The following is a 15,325-nucleotide window of genomic DNA, read 5'->3' as shown; positions in this document are numbered from 1 at the left end:
TACCGTAACCTAAAGCGCTCTGCATCAAGCGGTTCCACCTATGCACCAGGCCCAAGTAGGCCGCAAGCAAAAGTTTCCATGAACATTGAATGAGCGAGAGCCCGGTTGCTGATCCTGCAGAATGAGCCCGGCGAAAGCACACCGCCAAGGGCACGATGTTGCAATCTCGCATGCTGCAAGCCAACGCCAAGGTCGCACCTGCAAGATAAACCAGGCACACAGTGGGAAAAACAATATTAATTGTGCTGAATTCGGCCTCAAACACGGTCTCACCTCACGTGACAAAGCCAAACCTGACAGGATGCCAAGCCCAGGAGGAAGGAGACGCCTGAATCCCACGTTTCAAGACACAGGCAGATACAATTAAAAGACTCATTGGACATCTGCAGCAGTGGGAGTAGTCGACCTCCCAACATATGAATAAATCCTCACATTGTTTACACCTACTCATAGTAAAAACATTGTTGCAAATGACAGGTGCACCGCGAGCTGGGAACAGCGATAGTCCCAGACTGGGAGGCTCGCGAGTGGACCAATCAGAATATGGGGCTCTTATCATTGACGCCATTAACATTGACCAATCCTCAGAGGTCTTCATGTAACAATTTTCATGCATCAAATTGAAGGGACAGCCCAAGAATATCACCTGACTAACCCTCAACCACTAATACCGTTCTCTATATGTATGCTATACTAACCCTACCACTCGGGTAACCAATCCAGAGTGGAAACAGGTTTTTTGCTAAACTTTGTAAGATGACGCAAGTAGCGCGTCATACTAAGGTAAAAAGGGCCTGCGAGGCCCACGATTGTGTGTGTGTCAGGACGGACGCGTACGATCCTTGACCCATCCCTGCCGTTTTGTCTAATAAACAGCAGAGTCACCTTGCTTCTTGCGTGTGTCTCATACTCTATCTCTTTTGGGATATACGGGAGAAGTTGGGGCCTCCCTGCCCGGAGGTCTACGGACGGCCCGGCCGACCCCGGCAGAATTTCCCCCCGACAAGTTGGAGGCACTGCTGAGATCGGTTTAAGATCTGCTTTTTTATTTTTATTTTTTTCCAGGAACTCCCGTTGCGAGGAGGCCCGGCGGCGCGGCCCCCTCTGCCGTTGCCCCCTTCTGAGGACTACAGGACCATCGCGGAACTGCGAGAAGACCGGACAGCGCAATCTGGATATTGGCCTTCGGGAGCCGGTTGAGAAGTATCCCGCCCGCGGTTGGCGAGGGTCCAGACGAGGGGAGGTGGCGAGCCGCTTGGAGGGGTGCACGCAGTCGAGCGGCCCCGCATCAAGAGAACTTGGTGAGCATGCCACGCACAACAAGCAACGTGAAATTGTGAGGGAGGGGAGAGGAATTAAAAGTGGGAGGTGGGAGGTGTTGCACAGGTGCGTGGCGAAGGTTTGACAATTTAGTGTTGGCAATGAAATGAATGGTAGCTGAACGAGTGCGAGAGCAGTCGGCTACGTTGCGCGAGAGAGGGGGGTGGAGCACGAAAACATCACGTGCGGCCGCTCGTAGACACTGATTGGCCTAGGTCGCGACTACGTGTAAGGGTGTGTGTGTGGTTTCCTAGCATTTGGCATTTATTGATCAATGAGTAGATGAGGATCCCTATTGTTCGAGCAAGAAACTCGATAGGTAGATGACGTTTCCCTGTAGGCGGTAGCTAGTTAGTTGCCCAATACGGAAGATAATTGGCTCGTTAAGCCCTCCTGTCGAGGGGCGTATCACACGCGAGGCGACGCAGCGTGCGCAGTCCGATTATATTATTGATTACCTTGTTCCAGGAGTGACAGGAAGACAGCTGTGAGGTTAATGGGGGTAGATTACAAGTGTATTTTGGACTTAAAGAATATATGAAGAACTTACCAGTAGTTCGAAGAGATCGGTGACGTCACCAGTAGGACTTTCATAGGATATCCCGAGCACAAGGCATCTTTCTTTCTGAGAGTGGTGGGGAAGAGAACTGTGGTAAGGGAGTGGAAACGGAGATAAAAGGTAATGATTTGATCGGGGAAAGGCGAAACGGGGAACGTGGCTGCGCACGGAGAACGCCGGCCACGGCGAGTGTAGCAGAAGGAGGAGGAGCAAATGAAAATAGGCGACTGTATAAGAACGTCACAAGGGGTACGCAGCCGCAGGGGGCTACGTGCACCTCGGCCGCAGGGGGCCGTAAGGGTGTTGTGTAAAGGAAGAAAGAAAGAAGAGAATATACAAGTGTAAATACTATATTTTAATAATTTTCCTTAGCGGACTATCGCATGTCTCCAAATTTACGGGGCCAGGTAAAGGTATAAGGCTGTGTATTGTAAGTGTTAGCAAGGTAATAGCTACCAAATAGGGGAAGGATAACAAGTGGAGCGCTACTATGTCACATGGGACAGGATCGGGAGGGTGGGGGAACACCCTCACTACCCCACTACAACACATGTGTACCACACTGTCATCCCATAGGGAGAAACTGATCAAGTATAGCATAGAATGGACACAGGGGACGGACAACAAAATGATAACACCATGGCCGCCTAATGGTAGCTTCGATCCATATACCCAACATTCACTATTAAACCATCTGCATAATACATACAAAGGGAAGAAGTTGACAAACCACGTGGAGGTGTTTAACTTATGGAGGATGTTCCAAGGGACCCGACCAGGACCAAATGGAATGTTCACTGTGGGGGAAATACCGGAAGAAAAAGAGATTAAGGAGGAAGGAGAGAATGGGAAAAAGGGGAGTGAAGACCCAAAGAACACGGGGAACGGACAAGAGGGAGGAGAAAAGAATAATAACTCAAAAGAAAATGAAATAAAAAAGGAACAGAGCAACGATATACCCCTAGCAAAGGTAGTGAAAACAGAGGGAGGGGGGTTGTGCCCTTTAAGAGAATTAGGAGAAATAGAAAGAGGACAGTTAAGGGCGTCTGAGGGGTACTCGAACCCAGCATACAGCCCGCCACCTTATGTGGCTCATAGGAAGATGCCAGCAGGGGAGGGGAGGACTGGAGAAGAGCAAACTGTGGAAATAGGACATGATGAGTGGGTAGCTGCGCAGATACTATTAAAATTACGATATTCATTAACAGGAGAAGAGAAGGAGGTAGTAAGGAAAATAGACAAGGATAATACCAGGGAGAGTGGAATGAGAGGGGAAGAGCTGTTACGACAAAAGGAAGAGATTTTGGAGGAACGACTAGCAGAGTTAAGGGATGAACAGAATGAACTGATCAAACAGCTCGAGCGGGAGGAAAGAGAGAGAGAGCGAGGGGAAGGAAAGAAGGTAAGAACGAATTGGAAAAAATAAGGGAACGAACTGAGGAGCAAAGGAGAGAAGCTGAAAGGGTAAAAGCAGCAGCAGAAAGGGTATCAAGAGCAGTGCTACGAGAGAGGAAAAGGGAAGAAGAAGAGAAAGAAAAAGAAATGGCAATGTGGAAGAAGAGATTACTATCAGAAACAACTAAGAAATACAAAGAAGGGAGGGTGATAGAGAGTATATTAGAAAGGGAGAGGGTGAGATGGGAAAGGAAGAAAGAGGATGAAAGGATATTGGAAAAGATGAGTAGCGAAGTAATGGGGGAATTAAAAAGGAAAAGGGAGGAAATTGGTAGAGAGATGGAGGAGAGGAATGAAGGGGAAAGAGAAGATAGGAGGAGGGAGAGTGAAGTAAGGGGGTATGTGTATAGAGACGCAGAAGTAGCAACAACATTAGCCCAAAGGGGAACGGTTGGTAAAGGAGAAAAGGGAGAACCGGACCTAATATACTTAAAAACAGTAACAATCAAGGGGAAAAAGACAGAGTGGGGGCTGCCATTTGTGAATGACTTTTGTAGTGAGGAAGAAGAAGGAATGGAGAAGGAAGAAAGAAACAGTGAAAGGGAAAGTCTAGATAAACTATACACCACCCGGACCAATACAGACTCACCATGGATCTGTCGGAGAAAGGATGAATTGGAGAGAAGTGAGGAGGACGAGCAAGGGATAGCGGTAAGACAGACACATGAAGCCACACCGTCACCATCACACCCTCTCCCATCCCAACCCACATGCTCAACCACCTCACGCTCATTACGTACAATCAAACTTGCGCCCTTCACAAACGAATTGACACCCTATGCAGGTCGGCTTAGAGACCTCCCTAGATGCAGGCAGGAAGGACGAATACACACGCCCACATTAAATACAGGAAATGATGGAAGAAGGGGAAAAGATGGAGAAGAAAGAGTTATGAGTAGGGGAAATATGGATACAGACAAAGAAAATATAAAATGCAGGCTCCCATCATTAAGTGGAGGTGCGGGTAAATGGATATATGAAATGGAAAAACACACCGCAGGACAGAAACTGGCAGTGGGAGATGTAAAGGGCCTTCTAATATCGATATTAGGGGATGCAGCGGATGACATTTGGAAGAGAGCGGGATTCCCTGGGGTAACAATAGCAAACACATCGCACGATGGGGCACCATTCGCAAACTGCAGACATGCACTATGGCAGGCACTGAGGGTACAGTACCCAGACACATCAGACATAGAAGCAATTACCTCACGCAAGATGCGTGAGAACGAAGATCCTGTTGATTATATCCAGGAAATCCAAGAGAAGTGGCGCATGGAAACTAGAGAACAATGGGACAAAACACCAGCAATATTTTATCATATACTAGTACAAGGGCTCCCAGAAGGAGTTCAGAAACAACTGAAGAAAGTAGTGGGAATGGAAGCAAAAGCATGGCCAGAAATACAACTGACAATAGTGCATCATTGCAGGACATGACAAGGAAAAATGAAACAAAAGGAAGAGGACAGGAAAACGGAAGAGGCTAAATTAGTACAGAAAAAACGTACTAAATACACAATGGAAGGGGCACTAATAACTACACCTACAACAATGACCCAAAGCCCCACACAAGTAGTGGCTGCACAAGATCCCTCCCAAATACCACCTTCACAGACTATACCACAACAGGTGCCGCCACTCCAACCATACACGACCAACATGAGGAGGATACTCAATGCCAGGAGCTGGGTATTATAATTACAACAGGGGAAGAGGAGGAATTATGAGAGGGAGAGGATACGGATATAACACAACAGCAGGTGGGAGGACTTAGATATTCCTACCCCACCGGACAACCAGTATACCAGGACAACCCAGGAAGCTTTCCATGGCAGAGTAGGGAACCACCAGTGTGTTGGAGTTGTGGATTAATAGGGCACATGCCACGCACGTGTAGAGTAAGACCAGGAACACCATCATGGAGCGAACAGGGACAACCAAGGCCCACACAGGAACAGCAGGGCATACAGCAACAGCAGACGTTGCAACAGGGAAATGAACAGCAACAACTAATAACACAGCAACAGCCACAGACATATTCACTGCCACAACAACAGGTAGCGATAACACAACAACCCCAAGCACAACAAACACAACAGGGTAGGGTGACGGTTCTGGGACACAACCCTTACACAGGAAATGGTCAATCGTTGTATCCTCAATAGGATAGCCCACAGACGGCCTTGGTGTGTCCCATCCTGTCAGTAACACCGAATAGTGCGGAGGAACCACGCATAGAGGTAACGATAGGTGACAAAAAATTATCATTCCTTGTTGACACCGGGGCGACCCGGTCTTGCATAAGGGAAGGTAAATTTAAGATGTCGGGCGAAGCCATGAACATCCAAGGATTCTCTGGGGCTAGAGGGTTGGTTCCCTTTACTGATAATATTCCCTTATCTATAGGAGATTATGACATGTCAGTCCCACTCTTATATTATAGTGCCTCACCAGTAAATATACTGGGGAGAGACATCATGAACAGGTTGAATATGACGATCTCCTTTACGGAGGACGGCATAATTTGCTCTACTCCAGGAATTAACATGCTCACAGCACGACAGATTATGCAAGCCTACTGCGGACAGACAGCGATTAGGGCTGAGCCAGTAGATGGTGAACTATTCCAGTACGGGACAGACATGGCATTTGCATGGATGCCAGGGATAGAGGGAAAGATTTGGAGGAGGCCAGCAGCCTATTTGTTCAGACCAGAAACACCAGTCAATGAACCAGAAGGAAAGGTGGTTCCAGTGGACATTGAGAGCATTATAGCAACAGCTGATTACATTGCGGTACATGCCCAAGACAGAGAAGGAAGAGCATGGAGGGCAGTGATAGCACTAGCAGAAGGATGTAGACTCACCCAGGTGTCAGATGAGGAGCTGTTCTCAGAAGAAAAGGAGGAAGGTGAAATGGTGTTCATGATGAGTGTGGAAATATGGCTAAAAGTGGCGTACAAACAAGTGGCACAGAAAATTGCAATGGCACTTGAGGCACCCACATCCACCCCAGTTCCCTTCTTTGAGGAGGATATGACAAAAGTACCCACATCATTATGGACTACCAGCCCCTATGACGTGGGGTGCATAAAAAGTATAGGGTGAGTAAGGATAAAATTGAAGAAAGGTGCAATACTCCCCAGAGTGAAACAGTACCCACTATCAAAAGAGGCAGATGAGGGCATATATGAAACCATAACGGCCCTTATAACTAATGGCATATTGGTCCCCTCAGAATCACCATGTAACACGGCTGTATACCCAGTGCGCAAGGCTAGAGGGGGGTCTTGGCGCTTCATACAGGATCTCAGGCCCTTGAACAACATAGTAGAAGCAGAATACCCTATAGCCGCAAACCCGGCCACAATATTGTGTGGCATTCCAGCAGGAGCATCACGATTTACAGTGATCGACCTTAAAAATGCTTTTTTCTCAATACCATTGCACCCAGACTCACAAGATTTGACAAGCTTTACTTACAGAAACACAAAGTGGAAACACACCAGATTGCCACAAGGGTACTGCGAATCACCCTCAATATTCAACAGAGTAATACAGATGGATTTCGGTAACATTGAAGTGGAAAGCACAGTGTTGCAGTATGTCGACGACGTAATAATTTGCAGTACAAACGAAAGAACATGCAGAGAGGACTCATTAAAGATGCTGACAAAGGTTACAAGGTAGACATGGAAAAGCTACAGTACTGTCAAGAACAGGTACTTTACATTGGTCAGCTCATATCCCAACATGGAAGAAAGATTGCACCACAAAGAGCACAGGCCATTTCAAAAACACCAGTACCACAAACAGTGAGGGAACTGCAGCAGTTCCTGGGTCTGCAACTACTGTAGAGCATGGGTATTTGATTATAGCTCATACATAGGACCCCTGCTTGAGGCATTAAAGGAAGCCAATAAAGGGGAGAAAAAGTTGGGGTGGACAATGGAAATGAAAGAGGCTTTTGATGAACTGAAAGATGCGATATCAACTGCTCCGGTACTGGCAACCCCAGACTATGAGCGACAATTCTTTATATTTTCACATTGCGACTCAGCAGTAATGAAAGCAGTGTTGGTTTAAAAAACAAGCATGGGCTACAAACCAGTAGCATTTTACAGCGGCCACTTAGACCCTGTGATGTTAGGTCATTTCCCTTGCGAACAAGGTCTCGCCGCAGCTGCTTTTGCGGTAGAGAAAGCATCAGCAATCACCATGGGGTGCCCGACTACACTGTTTGTGGAACATGCACTATTTGCAATATTGAATAAACCTAAGTCCACCCTAACCACGCAAAGGGCATCAGGTTATGAGATCATCCTATCCAGAACTGAACTATCAATTGTTAGATGTAGCACGGTCAACCCTGCAAGGTTCCTAGCAGAAGTACTTGAGGAAGGAGATTATACACACGATTGTACGCAAATCACTGAAATGTACTCATGTACTAGAAACATTGAAGAGAACGCACTAGAGGGAGGTGAGCTCCTGTTCATTTATGGGTCATCAACTATCGATCAAAGGGATGGTATAAGGAGGACTGGGGCAGCAGTGGTAAAAATGATAGAGGTACCGGTGTGTGTGGCAATGAAATGTGTACAACTACCACAGCATTATTGCGCTCAAGCAGCAGAACTAATTGCACTGATCTTGGCGTTGAAGGAAAGCTTTGACAAACAAGTGACCATATATTCCGACAGCGCATATGTTACGTCCACTGTCCACTCAGGGCTGTCGAAATGGAGAAGAAGAGGGTTTAGGAGAGCTGATGGCACTCCAGTGCAACATGCCCTCCTATTGGCTGAACTAATTGAAGCAATAAATGACCCCCAAGAATTAGCTTTGGTCAAATGCACCGCACACACCAATGGTGAAGACTACATTTCAAAAGGGAATGCAGCAGCAGTCGCACATGCGAAGTATGCTGCATATTTTGGTGAGATATGGAACCCCCCAGAGTCAGAGAGAGGGAGAGGGAGGGGAATGGCTAAGGAGATGTTGATAAGAGAAGGGTACACCCACCTCCTAGCTACACAGATAATGGAGCTACAAGCGGCTGCACCAATGGCAGAAAGAGAATTATGGGTAAAAAGAGGATGCACAATGTCACCAACTGACGCACTATGGCGCCAGGGTGACACTGGAAAGATTGTAATACCACTGGCACTATTGAACACCGTCCTGAGCCAACTACACCACCCAGCCCACACAGGCAAGGAAGTAATTGCAGCACGAATTAGGGAAGACTGGTTCTGCCCTGAGTTAAATTCTCATGTGTTAAATTTTATCAGCAATTGTCTCACATGTCAACAGTTTACGGCCGGTCACACTCTGAAGGTGATAAGAGGTACTATACCCCGGCCAGAGGGACCCTTCCGACATCTCCATATTGACTATGTTGATATGATCAACGTATGTCAAGGAAATAGGTATATGATTGTAGTAGTATGCCCATTCTCGAGGTGGATTGAAGCAGGGCCCTGTTCACACCCAGATGCATTTAGAGCAGCTAAATTCCTAGTGAGGGAGGTCTTCCCCAGGTGGGGAGTGTGCGAGGTACTGCGGTCAGATAATGGCCCACAGTTCGCAAACGAAATGTTCCAGCACATCACATCCTTACTGAACATCAAGCATAAATTTGCATGTGCATACCACCCACAGGCCAACGGTAAATGTGAACGCCTGAATGGCCTATTAAAGGAGGCAATTGCAAAAATACAGCAAACAACAAAGAAGAGTTGGTTGTATTGCCTTCCACTAGCCCTATTTGAGCTAAGGAATAGACCAGGTTCCGACCATGACCTCACCCCTCACGAGGTGGTTACCGGACGTCAAATGCGCCTTCCCCTAACGCCAACATCAAGAGCATTTACCGATCACGAGAGTACTGCAAACGTCCTTGGTGATGAAATGTACCAATATGTATTTTCTTTGATAACTAGTGTAGTGTTTGTGTCTCAACAGCTCGAGCGCACACGGGGCGGGTCTAACAGCGATCAACAAAAAGACGCGGATAAAGAATTGGAAAAGGAAAGACTGTGCAAAGTTGCTAAAGGTGACCACGTACTACTTCGCAATTTCAACAGAAAGTGGAACAGCCCACGCTTCACTGGCCCCCATCTGGTAGAGGAGGTATCAACGAGAGCAGTAAAGCTACAGGACAAACGTGCTTGGAACCACCTACATGACGTAAAGATCTACAAACTACAGACCCGCCCCAGCGCCACCGACAGGCCCACTGGAAGAACAACAACAGTATCACCAACGGAGGAAGAGACTTCTACTACAACTAACGGCCTAAGTGTCCCCATACCCTGCCACCCCTCAGATTCCCCAGAGACAACTACTAGAAAAGAAAGGGGTGATCCCCATATTGCCCACCCCATGGTTACACGATTAAAGAGTAAAGAGACTTCCGCCAGTTGAGCCCAAACCGTCTGCCCATTGACCCCCTACCTATTGTAGTAATAACTGAACTGAAGGACATTGTCTTGCACATATACACATGTAAACACCTGAATGTTCTCTTTCTTTTCTCTCGCACATGCAGGTACAGCGTATTATTGTACTATTAAGAAAGTAGATAACTAACCAATTCACTGCCCAGGAGTAGATGGTACCCTCAGACGATAATTACCTGGAAGAATTGTCACACCAATTTGTATATGAAATAAAAAGGCCAACGTACCTGAAAAGAAGGAGGGTACGTGTCTACAACACAGCATTCCTCTTGGCCATAGAACATTCAATGCCCCACCTCCAACCATACTTGCCTGCCCTAAAAGATAGATCGCTTAGATTGGCGTGGGAACAGCTCTTCGCCTGGGCACTGAATGACTACTTGATAGGGAGAGCTTAAAAACAATAACTAACCTTAATATCGAGCATATTAAGAATTTTCAGGCGGGCAACTGTAACGTCGCAAGAATACGCTGCCGGACTGCAGCAAGGTAAGAGCAAAATGCCGGTGAAATTAGCATTTTTAATAAAATTGATGGGGATTTTAATGACCACCGGATTTTTGGCTGCCTCTGTATGGCAGTACAGCTATGCTATCAATATTATTGCTGTACCCAAACCTAATACACCCCCACCCCCAGCTGCAACAGGTGTTACGTCAGTTGGTACTAGTAAAATCCCACACAAGGAAAATAGAGTTAAACGCAGCACATACTCAGATAATAAAGGTATTGATGATTACATACAAGATTCAGCACACATCTCAAACAACATATGGTACCAACACATGACCCACATAGGTAAGCAGACAACAGAAGACAGCTGCTACGTTTGCTCATTAATACCATATGCCATGAGCGCTTCTCAAACATTTGTTGCCACGGAGATAGATGAAAAAATAGCACGATGTATAATATACCTGGCACTGTTCCAGACGAAAGGAAGATTTCAAGGGACAGTGGTGCAATTGGTGTGGAAAACACGAGATACATATCCATATGAAAACAACTTCCTCAAGACTTATTTGAGTTACCACAAGAGCAGTTTACATGCTGAAGGATTCAGATACATAACAAGTGGTCCTGAAAAAGGAGAAACAAAGAAAGTAACACTACAGTACCTACCATGTGATTGGTACGCCACTGAAGTCCCTGGTAAGAACGGATGTTGGGAAAGACCACTGGTGATAATAACAGGGAAGGTGTACATGAACAACAAATGGGACATAGGAGTGGTTGGTAGCAACATGGTAACAAGAGAAAATATTTCAACTATTGATGGACACAACCACAGATGTTGGATGACTTGGGTCAAGTACGTACCCATGCTCACGTGGATGGAGAAGGATGAAGACCCAATAACAATACTGCCGCTAACTGCGCCTAAGGTATGCTACCAACATAAAGGGGAGGTGGACGTAGGATACAACACCAACTGTGAAAGCGTGATGGAGCTACGTGAGCGGGGCGCAGGAACAGCAGTAGTAATGGACCATTACTGGGCTTGTGGAGAAAAAGCATACCACACACTGCCCCCTCTGTGGAATGGTATATGCACAATAGTGCACGTTAATGTACCATCACTAGTGGTACCCCAGAAACATGTCAATATGGCGAACTTCCCCAAAATGGATGAAGGGAACAAAAGGAAGAAGAGATCTGTACAACCTCAGAAGGAGCCAGAGAGCAAAACCGACGTCAATAATACTGTCCTGAATAGAAAGAAAAGACAAGGAGAACCTCTGACAGGAAATTACTTATGGGGAAGGTAGGAAACAGCACTCACTTCAATTCCACCAGAGCACAGACTATTCAGCAGAGCAGCAATGTTCTTCTCCTCAATAATACATCCAGGACTACAGGCTTACGCAAACGCAAAATGGCTCCAGATAACTCGATGGGAACTAATGATGACTATTAATTCTACGGTAAATGGATTCAACGCAATAAAAGAGGAACTGCGAGTTGTGAGGATGGTAGCACTTCAGAACAGATATGTACTGGACCTCCTCACAGCAATGGAAGGAGGAGTTTGCGCTAAGATAGGACAAGCATGCTGCACATTCACCCCTGCCAACGATGCTGACAATGGTACACTGACAGAAGCAGTTTTACAATTGGCCCAGATGCACTCAAAAATGACGGATGAAAGTAAAGGTGTGAAAAAGGATGAGAGCTGGTTTTCAATATTATGGTCATGGATGCCATCTTGGCTGTCAGATGGACTGAAAATTATAGTTGGATGTACTATTTTGGCTGGAGCTACACTAATCTAATAAGATTTTGGAAGGCCCGGAAGGCACGCACCACAGACGAGATGATCGAAATGGTTGGTATGCACCTCTTGATGCCAACAGATGACGGCCAACACACAGGCACAATCATAAAAGAGAGAGAGAAGTTGCGCAACCAGATCATCACCAACCACCTGGACCCACCATCTGTGAAGCTCGAAAACCCAAGAAACCCAAGGAACTACATAGGGAAATGGGTATACTGCACTCCTGGAGGAACCTGTGAATATATGTATTGGTCATTTGAAGACCATGTTAACCACTATGGACATTTGGGAGGGAGAACTAAAATATGGAGAGTAAGAGGAGATAAAGAACAGGATATGTTTGTGGTCGACAAGTCGACCAGAGGGGGGACTGAAGTGGGAGAATGGAAGGACAAGCTCCCGCCCTTCCCCTCTCGCGCTTGGCCTAGAGGATCACGGCCTAGGCACCCGCCACGAGAGGCGTTTGCCTATCTACCAGACGACCAAATACCCTGGTACAGGAACATACGGATGTGCCTACCTACCTGCCCAGCAGCCCGCCCTGCCCATGCCGACACCTGCGGCATGGATCAACTCGACTAAACCTACACGTCGTTAGAGATGCCATGACGACCTAGCCAATGGTCAGCACACCTGTGCACACATGCACACCGGACACTCCCACACCAATCCACACGAAGAACATACTCAGTGCTATGACATAGGCGACAGACATACCCACGGACGTGCATCTTTATTATTTTCCACATAGGCTCTCAAAATGCAGAAACGCAAGACGCATAATGAACTTATCTAAAAAGGCTTGCTCACGCTTCTTCTAAGAACCATGTACCATAATAAAGAATATAACGGAGACACGATACTGAGGATAGAGCAATATGATACAGTAACCTAAAGAGCTCTGCATCAAACGGTTCCACCTATGCACCAGGCCCAAGTAGGCCGCAAGCAAAAGTTTCCATGAACATTGAATGAGCGAGAGCCCGGTTGCTGATCCTGCAGAATGAGCCCGGCGAAAGCACACCGCCAAGGGCACGATGTTGCAATCTCGCACGCTGCAAGCCAACGCCAAGGTCGCACCTGCAATATAAACCAGGCACACAGTGGGAAAAACAATATTAATTGTGCTGAATTCGGCCTCAAACACGGTCTCACCTCACGTGACAAAGCCAAACCTGACAGGATGCCAAGCCCAGGAGGAAGGAGACGCCTGAATCCCACGTTTCAAGACACAGGCAGATACAATTAAAAGACTCATTGGACATCTGCAGCAGTGGGAGTAGTCGACCTCCCAACATATGAATAAATCCTCACATTGTTTACACCTACCCATAGTAAAAACATTGTTGCAAATGACAGGTGCACCGCGAGCTGGGAACAGCGATAGTCCCAGACTGGGAGGCTCGCGAGTGGACCAATCAGAATATGGGGCTCTTATCATTGACGCCATTAACATTGACCAATCCTCAGAGGTCTTCATGTAACAATTTTCATGTATCAAATTGAAGGGACAGCCCAAGTATATCACCTGACTAACCCTCAACCACTAATACCGTTCTCTATATGTATGCTATACTAACCCTACCACTCGAGTAACCAATCCAGAGTGGAAATAGGTTTTTTGCTAAACTTTGTAAGATGACGCAAGTAGCGCGTCATACTAAGGTAAAAAGGGCCTGCGAGCCCCACGATTGTGTGTGTGTCAGGACGGACGCGTACGATCCTTGACCCATCCCTGCCGTTTTGTCTAATAAACAGCAGAGTCACCTTGCTTCTTGCGTGTGTCTCATACTCTATCTCTTTTGGGATATACGGGAGGAGTTGGGGCCTCCCTGCCCGGAGGTCTACGGACGGCCCGGCCGACCCCGGCAGAATTTCCCCCCGACAGTACTTGAGAAGGTTCCCATCATCCCGATATAGGGAGCGATTGATGCAATGTAGGCTTAACATCTTGCCATCCATGGAGGTACAATTCCTAAGAAAACAGATGACAGCTCAAGAAGCTAGATGTCGCTTCTGTGGAAACCCTGAAATTCTGGAGACAACCAGACATCTGACCTTGTCCTGCCTGAAACTTTCACTCCAAAGAAGAAAGTACTTGGGCGATTGTGTGGCCCAAGTTAATCCAACTACAGAGGAAGAATTTTGAGAAAGACTAATGATGGCCGATAAAATTGGACGGACACTTGACACCACACTGGTCGAGGGTGATTAATTGAAATAATGAGAGGTTCTGTTATGGTGCACTAAAGAGGGAACGGACTAACACATATTTGTATGTTAAAGGTTAACATTTTTGTTTAACCAATAACACTTTATAAAAAAGAAAAAAGAAAGAGAGCAAGAGAGAGGGAGAGCAAGAGAGAGAAAAAGAGAGAGAGAGAGAGAGAACGAGAGGAAGAGGGGAACGGGAGAATGAACGAGAAAGAACGAGATCAAGAGAGAGTGAGAGAGAGAAAAAGAGAGGAAGGGAGAGAGTGAAAGAGAGAAATAGAGCGATATCAAGAGCAAGAGAGAGTGAAAAAGAGAGTGTGAGAGAGAGGCCGAGAGATAGAGAGGAAGAGAGGAAAGGGGAGGGTGGAAGAGAGAGAAAGAGCAAGAGAGAGAGAGAGCAAGAGAGTGAATGGGAGAGAGAGTCAGAGAGAGAGCAAGAGAGAGAGAGAGAGAGAGGAAGAAGGGAAGGGAGAGAAAGCGAGCAAGAGAGAGAGCAAGAGCAAGAGAGAGAAAAAGAGAGAGAGAGAGAGAGAGAGAGAGAGAGAGAGGAAGGGAGAGAGTGAACGAGAGTCAGAGGGAGAGCAAGAGAGAGAGAGAGCGAAAGAGAGAGAGAGAACGAGAAGAAGAGGGGAAGGGATAGAGAGAAAGAGCAAGAGAGAGAGCAAGAGCAAAAGAGAGAGAAAGAGTGAGAGAGGAAGGGAGAGAAAGATAGAGAGAGAGAGAGAGAGAGAGAGAGAGAGAGGAAGAGAGGAAGAGAGAGAGTGAAAGAGAGTGAGCCAGAGAGAGAGCAAGAGAGAGAGAGCAAGGGAGAGAGGGAGAGAGAGAGGAAGAGAGGAAGGGATAGAGAGAGAGAGAGCAAGAGCACAAGATAGAGAAAGACAGAGTGTGTGAGAGAGAGAGAGAGAGAGAGAGAGAGCAAGAGCGAGAGAGAGGGAGAAATCAAGAGCGATTGTCATATAATACACTGGGCAAAGCTAGACAACTACTTTGTGCATAATTTGTGAAGCTTTTCCACATCGCATGTGCAGCGCTG

This window comes from Ambystoma mexicanum, chromosome 3q (genome assembly GCF_040938575.1).
Source record: "Ambystoma mexicanum isolate Mex_15411 chromosome 3q, UKY_AmexF1_1, whole genome shotgun sequence".
Lineage (NCBI taxonomy): Eukaryota > Metazoa > Chordata > Amphibia > Caudata > Ambystomatidae > Ambystoma > Ambystoma mexicanum.
This window is presented reverse-complemented; position numbering follows the sequence as displayed.